The sequence below is a fragment of the Citrus clementina genome, unplaced genomic scaffold, assembly GCF_000493195.1.
Source record: "Citrus clementina cultivar Clemenules unplaced genomic scaffold, Citrus_clementina_v1.0 scaffold_9, whole genome shotgun sequence".
Taxonomy (NCBI): domain Eukaryota; kingdom Viridiplantae; phylum Streptophyta; class Magnoliopsida; order Sapindales; family Rutaceae; genus Citrus; species Citrus x clementina.
The window spans coordinates 10,451,408-10,466,488 of record NW_006261964.1 but is presented as its reverse complement, the minus strand read 5'-3'; the positions used below and the strand labels follow the sequence as shown (position 1 = coordinate 10,466,488).

Sequence of the window (15,081 nt, the reverse complement as noted above, 5' to 3'; positions counted from 1 at the left end):
CAGATCAACTAAGTGGCTTGATTCCTCATGAAATAGGTAGATTAAGTTCTCTTAATGGACTTAGTTTATACTCAAACTTTTTGAAAGGTTCAATCACTCCCTCTTTAGGTAACTTGACCAGCTTAATCTACATTGGTATTAGTAACAATTTACTTTCTGGTTCAATTCCAAATGAAGTGGGACGCTTGAAATCTCTTTTCGATCTACGATTGTACAACAATACACTCAAAGGTTCAATCCCTTCTTCTTTGGGTAACTTAACCAACTTGGTGAACTTGCATCTACATAGGAATGCCCTTTCTGGTTCAATTCCAGATGAAATAGGAAACTTGGAATTTCTTTCCGATCTACAAGTATCCTACAATACACTTAGTGGCGCAATTCTTTTTTCTTTGGGTAACTTGACTAACTTAGTTACCTTATATATTGGATAAATGCACTTTCTGGTTCGATTCCTAATGAAATAGGAAACCTGAAATCTCTTGAAGATCTACGATTGGACTACAATACACTTAGTGGCTCAATTCCTTGTTCTTTTGGTAACTTGACCAAGTTGGTGACCTTGTATCTAGATACGAATGCGCTTTCTGGTTCAATTCTGGATGAAATAAGAAACTTGAAATCTCTTTTGAATCTACAATTGGACAATAATACACTCAGTGGCTCAATTCCTCTTTCTTTGGGTAACTTGACAAACTTGACTACCTTATATTTCTCGACGAATGCACTTTCTGGTTCAATTCCAAATGAAATAACAAACTTAAGATCTCTTTCCGATCTACAATTGTCAGAGAATACACTCAATGGCTCAATTCCTCTGGCTTTGGGTAATTTAACTAAATTGGTTGTCTTAGATTTGAGTATTAATAAACTCAGTGGCTCAATCCCTCTTTCTTTTGCTAGCTTGACCAGCTTGACTACCTTATATCTTTATGAAAATTCACTTTGTGATTGAATTCAAAAGGAAATAGGAGACATGAAGTCTTTTTCTATTCTAGATTTAAGCTCAAATAAACTCAATGGCTCAATCCCTCTTTCCTTGGCTAACTTAACCAACTCATTAAAAGTTCTTTATCTTTCTTCTAATCATATTGTTAGTGAGATTCCACTAGGACATGGCAAGTTTAGTTCTCTGATCCAACTAATTTTGACCAATAATGAACTTTCTAGACAATTATCTCCAGAACTTGGATCTCTTATTCAACTTGAGTACTGATAACTCTATGAAATGAGAGTTATTATGGCAATTCCAAACTTAAATCAAGATCACTTAGAGAGTAAATGATGTGTTTTTATTGCATTTTTATTACGTTTTGCATAAACATTCATTTTAGTTTAGTCTTAATAAGTTTTGCTTGATTTAAAGTAATTCATGCTGAAATCATGTGCATAATTGTAGGTTTCCAGAAGCCTATAATTCATGAAAGGGATGCTGAGGCAATAGGCTGGCAAAAAGGAGGAAAAATATGGCCACAAAAGAAGTGAAACAAAATCTAGAGCAGTGTTGTGCTATAGCCGTTACTGGAGCAACCATTGCTGTAGCAATCCTAGAACAACGATAGAGAAAACTTAGCGCAGGATATCTGCAGAATTGCGATCTGCAGTTTCCTAATCTGACTCATACGCGCCCTAGGTTTTCATTTACCCTAGTTTTCAGTTATAAAAAGGGGGCGCGCATCACATAAAACTGTGGCAAGGAATTTAACATTGGAGAATTCGAGAGGAAAAGAAGGGAAGAATCATAATTCAAAGGAAACGAGTCTGCACTATTGAAGAATTCAACAGAATCACTTGGATTCAATTTGTTATCTTCTCTTACTTGTTCCCTTCCTTACTCTTTGACTGAACCAATATATTTCATGATCAATATTTTGCTGTTTGTTTCTCTTTTTCAAAGTATGAACTAAATTCATTTGTAATTGAGTGACGAACAATCTTAATAGGTTTTTGACTGTTCTTATGAGTTGCTGCATGATTGCTATAACATTTTACTTTAATAGCTCGTATTATAATGATTACTATAACATTTTACTTTAATAGCTCATATTATAATCATTATTTTGGTTGACCACTCATTTAATGGTTTAAGTTAAGAGAGAGCCGCAAAAGGGCCTGTCTTAATGGATATTATTAGAGTAATACTTGATCTTAATTTAAGTTTCCTGAATTAAGTTTTCTTGAATTCAAAAGGGCCATACTTGACTTAGGATTTGTGAATAACTAGACGTAGAAATTCACCTTGTAGGGTAGAGAGAGTGGATGTTCATAATGTCATACTTTAGGTAGAATAGCAACTGGTCATTGTTAGGATACTTAAGAGTGTGAGAAGTCCAACAAGCAACAACTGAGGATGCTAATTAATTATGCCCAATGTTGTAGGAATTGCTGTAGTTAATTTGATGAAAACAGTCAACCCATGAAGATAATTTGATCACTCAGCTACCTTATTCTCATTAGATTCTTTTACACAATTTGTCTAATCTACTTCCTTACTGCATTTACTTGTTTATTGTTTTACCATTATTAATTTTAGTAGCAATCAACTTCGACTAGGTTTCTTTTAAAATAAAAACAATCTGCACTATCATGATTGTTGTAGCATTTCTAGTAACATTAGTCCATGTGGAGACGATCTTGAATATTTATCACTTTATTACTTGTTGTGTACACTTTCACATTGACATCAATAGCAATTGAGTAAAAATCAACCAACAAGTTTTTGGCGCCATTGTCGGGGACTGATTGTTTATTTTTGAAGTGTGAAGTCAATCTTGACAGTGCCAACTTGATCTAATTTATTCTATTTATTGACAGATCAACACCTGCATGCGCAAAAACAGATCTGTTGTATTTCAATTTAATCCTGAAATTGAAAGGACCGTAAGGCGATTGCGAAGAGAACAAAGAAATTCAAAAACTGTTTCAGACATGGATAATCTGCCGGATGTGGGAAACTTCGATCCTCACGGGCCACTACAACCTGTCAACATTCAAGAGAGGCAAAACGAGCATGTTAATCAGAGATAGCCAGACAACAACAATATCATTTACATGGAAGATGACAGAGACAGGGCTATCAGAGATTATGTTGTGTTAACTCCTCAAGTTGTACATCCTGGAATAGTCAGACCTGAAGTGGAAGTTGCAAACTTTGAACTTAAACCAGTGATGTTTCAAATGTTGTAAACAGTGGGTCAATTCAATGGACTGCCAACTGAAGATCCTCACCTCCATCTTAAATTATTTTTGGAAGTAAGTGATGCTTTTAAAATTGCTGGAGCAATACAGGATGCTTTAAGACTAAGGTTTTTTCCTTATTCCTTAAGAGATTGAGCTAGAGTATGGTTGAACTCATTACCCTCTGATTCCATAATTACATGGAATGACTTGGCTGATAAATTCTCAATGAAATATTTTCCACCAACCAAGAATGCAAAATTGCGGAATGAGATCACTTCTTTTCATCAACTTGAAGATGAGAGTTTGTATGAGGCTTGGGAGAGATTTAAAGAGTTGCTCACAAGGTGTCCTCATCATGGAATTCCCTGTTGCATACAGTTGGAAACCTTCTATAATGAGTTGAATCCCATTACGAGATTGATGGTTGATGCTTCAGCAAATGGAGCACTGTTATCTAAATCTTATACTAAAGCCTATGAAATTTTGGAGAGAATTGCCAACAATAATTATCAGTGGCCATCAACGAGACAAACAGCAGCAAAAGGAGCAGCGAGGGTACATGATATAGATGTAATTACAGTATTATCAGCACAAGTAACTTCATTGACTAACATGGTGAAAGCTATGACTTCTGCTCCAGCAGCAGTAAAGCAAGTTGCTGAACTATCTTGCATGTATTGTGGTGAAGAGCATGTATTTGACAATTGTCTTGGAAATCCAACATCAGTAAACTATGTGGGTAATTTCAACCGACAGCCTCAAAACAACCCTTACTCAAATACTTACAACCCTAGATGGAAGCAACACTCAAATTTCTTATGGAGCAATCAAAATCGAAATGCTCCAGCATTGAGTGGACAGAATAGAAATATTCAACCACCTGGTTTTCATCAACAGAATCAAGGGCAAAAACACACCAGCCATGATCCACTTACTTAATTGGAAATACTGATTAAGGAATACATTGCAAAGAACGAAGCAATCGTGCAAAGTCAAGCTGTATCTCTGAGAAACCTGGAAAACCAAATGGGCCAGCTTGCCACAACAATGAGTAGCAGATCTCAGGGAAGCTTGCCCAGCAACACAGAAGATCCAAGAAGAGAGAGAAAGGAACACTGCAAAGTAATCAACTTAAGGTCTGGAAAGAATGTTGATATCCCTGTTGATGTGACTAAAAAAATGTTGGAACTTAATTCCTCACAAGAGCCACCTCAATATGAGAGCATGTTATAGCAACCCAGCCATCAAGATACTAGTGTTAGTGGTCAAGCTGCAGCAACTTTGGAAGGGAATCAACCAATAGATGTTGAATAAGAAATTGCAACACCAATGGTAACAACTTACAATAAATCAAATGAGTAGAGATTGGTACCACCTGAGGCTACCCAGTAATTTAGGCATCCACCTCCTTTCCCGTAGAGATTCCAGAAACAAAAATAAGACAAACAGTTTAGTAAATTCTTGGAAGTGCTGAAGCAATTACACATCAACATACCTTTTGTGGAAGCATTGGAGCAAATGCTTAATTATGTGAAATTTCTAAAAGACATATTGGCAAGAAAAAGAAGGTTAGGAGAATTTGAAACTGTTGCTTTAACACAGAAAAGCAGTCACATGCTCCAAAGTAAGATCCCTCAAAAATTGAAAGATCCAGGAAGCTTCACAATACCATGTTCCATTGAAACTAAATACAATGGCAGAGCACTCTGTGATTTGGGAGTCAGTATTAATCTTATGCCATTATCTGTATTTAAGCAGTTAGGAGTAGGAGTGATAAGTGCATATTTTCCATATATTTTGCTATTAATTTCTCCATCTTTTTCTTATTTTGGTCTTAAATATTCTAGTTATTTTAGTTAATTTTTAAATTATATATATTTTACCCTTAATTATTTAATTACTAATTATTTTTATTTGTTATTTTTAATTAATTGAATTATTTTGTTGAATGAGGAATTAATTGAAGATTAAGGATAAAAAGGGCATGGAGAGTTTAAGTTGGGAAGTGAAGAAGACCAAAATTGGAAGACAATCCCTTCAAAGGATGAACGGTGGGCATGCATTTGGAAAGCAAAGATTTGGCAATTTGGAATGCATGTGCTGGGCATTAAAAGAAGAAATCATTAACTGGCCTTTTGCTTTTGTGGTCAAATGTGTGGCTAGCTTTCAAAGTTTAATAAGGAAATAATTTAAAAAGGGCTTGGTGAGTGGGCTTTGCAAGTCGGTGGATGGCTTTGACTTATGATAAGTTGTGAAGGATTAATGCAATTAAAATCCAATAAGGATTAAGCAAGTCAGTAACATTATATAAAGGCAAGGGAGAATCGGCAGTAGGGGGAGGAGAGGAACCAGCAGCCGCAAGAAGGAAAAGCAAGGGAGAAACCGAAAAGGAGTTGAAGAAAAGGCAGCCGCTTGAATTAATCTCCATGATTGGTTTTATCAATTCTCTTATTCCAATTCAATTATGTTAGGCTAGATTTTTATTTGGTTGAGGGTGAATTCAAAACCCTAAACATGCTATGCAATTAAATTTAAATTCTATTATTCAATTTATTTAATTGAGATTGTTTATGTTCTTCTATAATTAATGTTCATGGTTTATTCTTGTTTTATTTAAGTGGCCAATTAGATAGGACTTGAATAAATTTTATTACTAGATTAAAATTCTTGATCCGTAATTGTCTTGATATTTTAATCATTAGTAGCGGGTTGGAATTAGTGATTTCAATTGGAGAACATAACTTAGGTTAAATAATCCGAGCTTGTGTGTTTATTGCCTAGATCAACCTAATATCTTTCTTTGTTTAATGCTTCCATTATCTTAAATTTAAAGAGATTGTTTTAAATTATTTAATGGTTAGAGATTAGGTGAAGAGCTTATTTTGCCTAACGACACACTAAGGAAAGATTGAGACTAACAGAGCTTATTGTTGTCTACGGTTGATAGTTTTAATATAAATTGATGATAGAATTGATATATTATGTGCATGTTTCGTGGTGGCGAATGATCCTTTAACTAAAGTTTTCATCATTATTATTTCTTTCTCCTTTAATTAGAGTTTTTATTAAATTCCTGTTCGTAGTTTTAATTTCTTTACTTCTTACTATTTAGTTAAAACTTCATAAACCCCCTTTTTATTTATAATTGGCATTTTCTTTAGTTAGATTAATTTATATTATTATTACTCTTATTATTACTACTATTATTTTATTTCAAATCTTGCTTTAGAGTTAATAATAAATATAACTAGCATAGTCTCTATGGGATCGATCCTTACTCGCTCTGTACTAATTATTTATATTAGTGTTAAGGTTTTAAATTTGGTGCACTTTAACGACACTACCAAGGAGAATGCAGGCCAACAACAGTCACTCAGCAATTAACTGATAGATCTCATGCATATCCTGAAGGAAAAATTGAGGATGTACTGGTGAAGGTTGACAAATTCATCTTTCCAGTAGACTTCATTATATTAGACATTGAGGCTGATAAAGAGGTACCTATTATACTTGGAAGACCTTTCCTAGCAACCGGGAAGACTCTGATAGATATGCAAAAGGAGAGCTAACAATGAGGGTGAATGACTAACAAGTCACATTCAATGTATTAGAGGCCATGAAGAACCCTGATGTGGCAGAAGATTGCAATTTCCCAAGTCTTGTGGATTTTGTTATAGCAGACAAAGTCAACATATGCTGCAGTAATGAGGTCATCAGAGTTGCCACTTTAGAGAGCTTTGAAGAAGAAGATATTGCAACAAACCAGATAGATTGGATAGAAGGAAGGCAATCTAACAGACATAGTAGATTTGTTGAACATCTAAATCTTTCAGACATGGAAGTAAAGATAACTTTACCATCTATTGAATCACCTCCTACTCTTGAATTAAAATTGTTGCCCTCACATTTGAAGTATGCTTATCTTGGTTAAAATAACGCACTCCCTGTAATCATTTCATCTACTTTGGATACAGGTCAAGAACGGAGCCTAGTAGATGTGCTTGAGAAATACAGAAAAGCAATTGGATGGACCATGACAGATATTAAAGGGATCAGCCCATCCATATGCATGCATAAAATTCTTTTAAAAGATTGCTACAGCAACTCAGTAGAGCAACAGAGAATGTTAAACCCTATTATAAAGGAAGTTGTAAAGAAAAAAATCATCAAATGGTTGGATGTTGGGATTATATACCTGATATCAGACAGTTCATGGATGAGCCCAGTTCAATGTGTTCCAAAGAAGGGAGGAATAACAGTGATAGCAAATGAGAAGAACGAGCTTATTCCTACAAGAACAGTGACTGGATAGAGGGTATGTATAGATTACAGGAAGCATAACAAAGCCATTCGAAAGGATCACTTCCCACTTCCATTCATAGATCAAATGTTGGACAGACTTGCTGGAAAACAATACTATTGTTTCCTAGATGGGTATTCAGGTTACAACCAAATTGCTATAGCCCTAGAGGACCAGGAAAAGATTACATTTACCTGTCCTTATGGAACTTTTGCCTTCAGATGGATGCCATTTAGTTTGTGCAATGCTCCAGCAACGTTTCAGAGATGTATGGTGTCAATTTTTTCAGATATGGTGGAGCAAATATTAGAAGTCTTCATGGATGATTTCTCAGTCTTTGGAGAGATATATACTGATTGTTTGCACAACTTGGAAGAAGTTCTTAAAAGATGTGAGATGACTAACTTAGTACTCAATTGGGAAAAATGTCACTTCATGGTGCAAGAAGGCATAGTGTTGGGTCATAAGGTGTCTAAGAATGGCATAGAGGTAGATAAAGCAAATATAGAAGTGATAGATAAACTGCCACCTCCCACTTCAATCAAGGGGATTAGAAGTTTTTTTAGTCATGCTGGATTTTACAGAAGATCCATAAAAGACTTTTCCGAAGTAGCTAAACCACTATGCTCATTGCTAGAACGTGACAAGCCTTTTCATTTTGATAAAGACTGTCTTCAAGCCTTTGGAGAATTAAAGAAAGCTTTGATCACTGGACCACTGTTTATATCACCAGATTGGACTCTACCATTTAAATTGATGTGTGATGCCAGTGACCATTCTATTGGGGCAGTGTTGGGGCAGAGAAATGATAAGATTTTCCACTCTATATATTATGCCAGCAAAACTCTTACCCAACCTCAGATTAATTACACCACTTCAGAGAAAGAGTTGCTAGCAGTAGTATTTGCTTTTGATAAGTTTAAAGCTTACTTGGTGGGTACTAAAGTGACAGTGTACACAAATCATGCAACCATCAAGTACCTAATCTCAAAGAAAGATGTTAAATTGAGATTAATAAGCTGGATCTTATTGCTTCAGGAGTTTGATTTGAAAATTAAAGATAGAAAGGGGACTGAAGATTAAATAGCAGACCATCTGTCTAGGCTAGAAGCAGACACAAGCACATTGACAAAAAAAACATCACTGAAACATTTCCTGATGAACAACTGTTAGTAATACAGCAGACACAGATGTTGCAGCAATCAGGATCGCCATGGTATGCAGATTTTGCTAACTACTTAGTAAGTGGATTTCTATTACCTGAATTGAAGTTTCAGCACAAAAATAAATTTCTTCATGATGTTAGAAGTTACCAGTGGGATGACCCACATTTGTATAAGTTATGCTCAGATCAAGTAATACGAAGATGTGCTTCAGAGAAAAAAATTCCTCATATACTGAAATCCTATCATGCTGCAGCATATGGAGGACATTTTGGTGGTCACAAAACAATTGCTAAGGTTCTGCAATCAGGTTATTACTGGCCTTCTATTTTTAAAGATACTTATGAGTTTGCTAAATGTTGTGACAGGTGTCAAAGGACAGGAAACATAACTCAAAGACATGAAATGTCATTGACGAACATTCTGGAAGTGGAGATTTTTTATGTATGGGGAATAGACTTCATGGGTCCCTTTCCACCATCCTTTGGGAACTTATATATCCTGGTTGTTGTGGATTATGTCTCAAAATGGGTAGAAGCTGCAACATTACCTATCAACGATGATAAAGCAGTAGTGAACTTCCTTCAGAAAAGCATCTTTTCCAGGTTTGGCACTCCACAAGCAATTATTAGTGATGAGGGTACTCATTTTTGCAACAAAGTATTTGCTGCAGCTATGGTAAAATATGGAGTCAGGCATAAAGTAGCAACATCGTATCACCTACAATCCAATGGCAAAGCAGAAGTGTCTAATAGAGAGATTAAGAAGATTTTAGAAAAAAGTGGTGAACCCATCAAGAAATGATTGGTCCTTGCGCCTACATGACTCCCTATGGGCTTACAGAACATACAAGACACCATTAGGCATGTCTCCCTACCGAATTGTGTATGGAAAAGCTTGCCACTTGCCACTCGAGCTAGAGCACAAAGCATACTAGACACTGAAGCAATTAAATTGGGATATACATTCTGCAGCAGAGCAAAGGAAACTTTAACTATGTGAGCTTGATGAATTACGACTATTCTCATATGAAAATGCAAGAATCTATAAAGAGAGAACAAAATACTGGCATGACAAACATATCCAACACAGGAAATTAAGCTCTGGTCAACTAGTGTTGCTCCATAATACGAGGTTAAGACTATTTCCAGGAAAACTGAAATCTCGATAGTCTGGACCCTTCAAACTGCTCAGAATTTACCCTCATGGGGCTGTTGATCTCTTAGATGAAAAGACAGGCCAAGAATTCAAAGTCAATGGGCACAGAATTAAGCATTACATGCATTCAGCTACAGATTGTTCAAAGGAGGTCTTACTCTTTAGAGAACCAGGTTTATGAGCACTCAAGTAAGGTCAGACTGACAGACCTTAAACCAAGCGCTCAATAAGAGGCAACGCATTGCGGAGGCAGTCATTTCAAATGAGATGGATCCTCCTTGGTTCTGTTAAATACTTTCCATTTTACTTTAGTCTATTTTATTTTATTTTATTTTATTATTATTTACTTTATTTATTTTTATTTCCCTTATTTAGGATTGTTTAATTTTTATTTTCTTTTATATTGTTTTTTTTTAAAAGAAAGAAATGTGTGTGACAGATGGATTCAATACTAACAATTGGAGCTGTAACATTAACATATTGCAGAGGCAAGCTACGTGTCAGCAGCTATTTGAGGAGAGTTTGTAACCGTTGCTAGAGCATACAATTGGGTGCTACAGCAATCAATATTACCGTTACAGTAACTTCATCACGGAGCCTTCCACTTTACCGTTGGAGATAATATAGGACAGATGGTTGGATGGATTTGGATAGAAATTGAGGAAGAATATCTCTTAATTTAATGCATTAATTTCTCTTGCCTATTTTTATGGGATATGTTTAATAAATTTAAAAATTCTTTCCTAATTTATCTCTTTTATTGGATTTGTTTTCATTTAATCCCACCTATATAAAGGAGTCACTGTGCATATTGACCTCTAACACTATTTGCTTTCCCCTTCGCAGTTAAGATTCTAGTCCTCCATAACCTTGTTTTCTCGTTTTACTCTTGGGCATATTACCATCGAATTCTTACTGCTATAGCAATGCCAAGGTACAAAAAGACAGCCAGCCGACTAAAAGACCCCTCACGATTCCAAAGTTACCATGCAGAAGAAAAATATGAAGAATTTATTGAACCACGAAAGATTCTGGAAGAAAAAGGGTTTCAGTTCCCACCTCAACCCTCAGGAATTGTGCAATCATTATACAATGCTGCAGCAAAGCGCGGATGGCTGGAGTTTTGTAACCACCCTCGAGACCCAGTGTTGCCATTGGTGAAAGAATTTTACGCCAATTTGGTAAGCCCTGGTCAGCACAATATTTGGGTAAGAAACTCGCTTGTCCATTAGATTCTCGAGTTATAAATGCTTTCTATAATTTACCTTCTGAAGTTAATTGCGAGTATGCCAAATTGCTTGACAAATTAACCCTGTAAAGATGGAACAAAATTTTCACAACACTTACTGTAAAGGGTGCATCTTGGGCTAATGAAGAAGGGTGTGTGATTAATATGATAGATTTGACACCCATTGCTAAGGTGTGGGTAAAATTTTTAAGCATCTAGACCAACCATGCAGAAAGTGTCTCAATTGTTAAAGATTTAGTCCGGCATAGGAATTGTTTATTTTTCCAAGTAATTGGTCTATCCCATATTTTTTGTTTCCCAACTTTTTCCATATGACGAGGGATAAGGTTTCTAAACTTCATGTATCTTTTTCATTTTATGAATAAAGTCATCCTCATCTCATACAATTGTGGTTTAATTATTATCATATTAAAGTGGTTACAATGTAGAATTATATATAAAGTGCAAAATCTTTGAATGGCGCCTTATGTATTCATGATTAATTGGCAGAAGAACATTCTCTGCTAATTTAAACTCTTACAATTATAAATACGAATATATCATTATTAGTTAATGAACAATAATAATAAAGAAAAAGGATTTTGTCCTTACGTGAACTGGAATTTACACGTACTAAAATATTCTTCAGTAAATTCTGAAGTTCACAATTACCGATAGAGGATCCAAGCTTAACGTTTGTATCTCTGAAGGAATCAGGCCAAATTTATTCAATCAAACCCCAAGATCAGTTGATCATTGGCCAATGTATCAAACCTAATCAAGATCACTAGCAAATGAGTCTAAAGAATCAGAAGAAAGTAAAGCAAGTTCAAAGCATTTTTTTTTTAATTAGATGAAACATGCCAAAGCAAGGGATTTTACTAAGAAAGAAAAGAATGTTGGGAAAATATGCTCTTTAAAAGTATATGTGTTTATTTAATTGTAATAAATAATTTTTCTGATTAATAAAATAAATGAGGTATTTTATTCAAATATCTTAATTGTATTAATATTTTGATTGAAATCCATTTAATCATATTATATGTATTTATGTGATCGCTATGTGGATTCACAGAAGACATAAATACAAGTTATCTTATGATTAAATAAATTTAGTTCGCAGCTGATAAATAAAGTTGGGCACTTTATTTAGGTATAGACTGTAATGAATTCATTGAATGATTTTTCTTAATCATGTATGAATTTATTGATGTAGTACGACTACATTGAACAGGATCACATATGAGATTTAATTAACTTTGTAATAACTGTCAAACTTATTAAATTTCATAGGAATTGATTTTACTGTAATCTTAATCTTGAGTTAATTATGATTTATGATTGTAATTGTTATTCCATTTGAGTTACCAATGGGCACGACATATACTTGTAGATTACCCAGTATCTTGATAGGAGTAATTATGAGTATTGGAGTTATGGATTAACAATATAGAATTTGTACAACACATCTCTTGATGGGTTTTCGGCACTTGATCATAGAATTATCTAGCCAGAGTGTGTCAATATATTTAGTATGTTGAAAATGATCATTAGAGAAAACCAATAAGTATCAAGGAACAAGATGTAATTAAATTGATTGGACAATTGAGATGTTGTATACTTATATTTAATTGTTCAGTTTAATAATTCAATTTAATTTTAATATTTTCTTTGAATACCATTGTTTGATAGGCAAAACTAAAAAAAAACAATGAAAACAATAAAGTAACAATAGAAACGCCAAGATATAAATTCAACTAATAGTCATCGGAACTAAAAAATGTATCAGAAAGTAACAATTGCATTGTGTCATAATACTAGTGATACTATAGCAATACTAATTACTGGCAATAAAGTATTAGTATCTATTCATTCTATCATGTCATATTCGTGGTGTAAAACAAACTATTGACATGTAATTATTATTAGTAAACACTATCGTTGTAGTGTCATAATATTTGTAATATTATAGTGAGACGAACTACTAACACGCAATAATTATTAGTAACTATTAATAGCATAGTGTCATAAAACTTGTAATACAGTACTAATAGTAATCATTGACACCACTAAAAGTGTCACTATTTTTTCGTCTGCTAGATTCCTAACACAATTAACAAGTGTCACGAAAAGTGATTACTAATACTATTTTAATGTCAATAAAGACCATTTTTATAGTAATGGCTTCAATATATTTTGAAGTCACATTTCTTCAGTCAGATGTTTGGTAGTCTTTAACAAAACCAGGCCTTTGGCCACTCAACATATGCTAATCAAGATGAGTCAGAGGATTGTCAAGGGCTTGAAACAAATCACCAGCCACCCTTCCCTTCCATAAAGCTAGATTATTTGGAGTATGATTAGCATCTAAAAAATTGTCCATCACAACCTCTTGCACTATTGGTTGTATCCACCAGACTGTACAAAGAATCATCCTCTTTAGATGAATTAGAATTTTAAGCTTGGGAGCATGGAATTGAAAGTAGATCCACAATATAATAACTTTGAATTTAGGATATTGCCCCCTCCAACAAGCGTATATTCATGACTATCTATTATGAACTTCCTTAATCTTGTAAATTTGAGGCAAATTAAATGAGAAAATGAACAAAATTCTCCTATTATTTGTTGAAATTATATAACATTTTCTCCCTTATGTTCGAAATCCATTAAAAATTTCTTGCCGTTAAAAAGTCAATAATTTAGAACAATAAATTATTTTGGCGAAAACCATCACCTATAATGAAGGAGCATTTATATTATATGACTAAGAATCAATAACAGAATATGCAGAAGTGTACCTAAATCCATAACACTCAATTGCGTTTTAGGGATGTGTGGTTCGTCTTTCAGATCAACACATTATCCCAAAGAACCCTTTCAATTTTCCCTCTCTACTCTCTCTGATGATGGGATGTCGTAAGAGAATAGGATTGTTTCATGAGACTTGGGGATCATAACCATTTATATAGATAATGTTTCATGCTACCTTTAGGTATTTTTATTTTTTCCCATCATAGAAATATAAATTAACCTAAGTATCTATATGTTAAAGGCCTATATCTTATTAGATACATTAAAGCTCAGATTACTAAAAACCTTAGCAGATTACTTTTAATTGGGCTTAACCTTACATGACAGTTCGCAACACATAATTATTTACTACAAACCCAACATTAGATTAAGGATCTAACAACATTGGATTAAAGATCCAACAATTAATTTTCTATAAAATACATGCAGACTTAACTAAACCCAAAAGTTAACTCAAGAGTTTAAGGGTTGTTTAAGTCCTATATACTTAAGTGACGTATAGCCTATAATTATCTTTTGAAGCATAAGCATAGAGTATATGTTAAACACTGGCTTACAAAAATTACTGCAATTAAATTTATTTCAAAATATATTTTCAATTTGCATGCTTAGATGAGAATCCACAATCTAGACCAATGGTGCAAAGAATATTAGCCAATTATTATGAATATAATTTTGCGAACTCTAGTTCATTAAGAGTTTTTTTTTTATTCTTTTGCAATCTTTTCTTTTGCTTTAAATCAATAAATTATTATCTACCGAAAATAACGAAAATGGTATTAACATTTTACTCATTTTATTAGTTGCATTTTTTTTCATTTTCTAGTTATGAAATTTTGATACTCATTTTAAAAGTTTAACTTTTAATTTAGTCTGGTGTACTATAAGATCCTGAGTTCCCCTTTGACTATATATCTCAATTTAATTAGATCCAAAGTTTGCTAAATGTTTACTATTTATATATTTATCATCTTCATCAAAGTTATCACTATAAGAATTTGGTCATGTTTGGGAGTTAGGATTAAGTATGGGATTATATTAATTTTAGGACTAAATATTTTATCATATGTTTGGCTACTTTGCTTGGATTGGATTAGGGAGGATTAAATTTAAATATAGTTCTTAAATCATGGGATTAACAATCCCAATTTATAAGTGGGTTTAGATGGGATTAGAATCAGAGAAAAAAATTTATACATATTTCTTTCATATATAACACTATTTTTTATTTGTAACCT

General features: G+C 33.8%; 1 non-coding gene across 1 annotated transcript; it reads right to left on the bottom strand.

Annotated features, from left to right (window-relative positions):
- Positions 1-3,435: 3,435 nt before the first annotated feature.
- LOC112095556 lies at positions 3,436-3,542 on the bottom strand. The gene has a single exon (XR_002903935.1). It is a non-coding gene; the product is annotated as a small nucleolar RNA R71 (small nucleolar RNA).
- Positions 3,543-15,081: the final 11,539 nt, after the last annotated feature.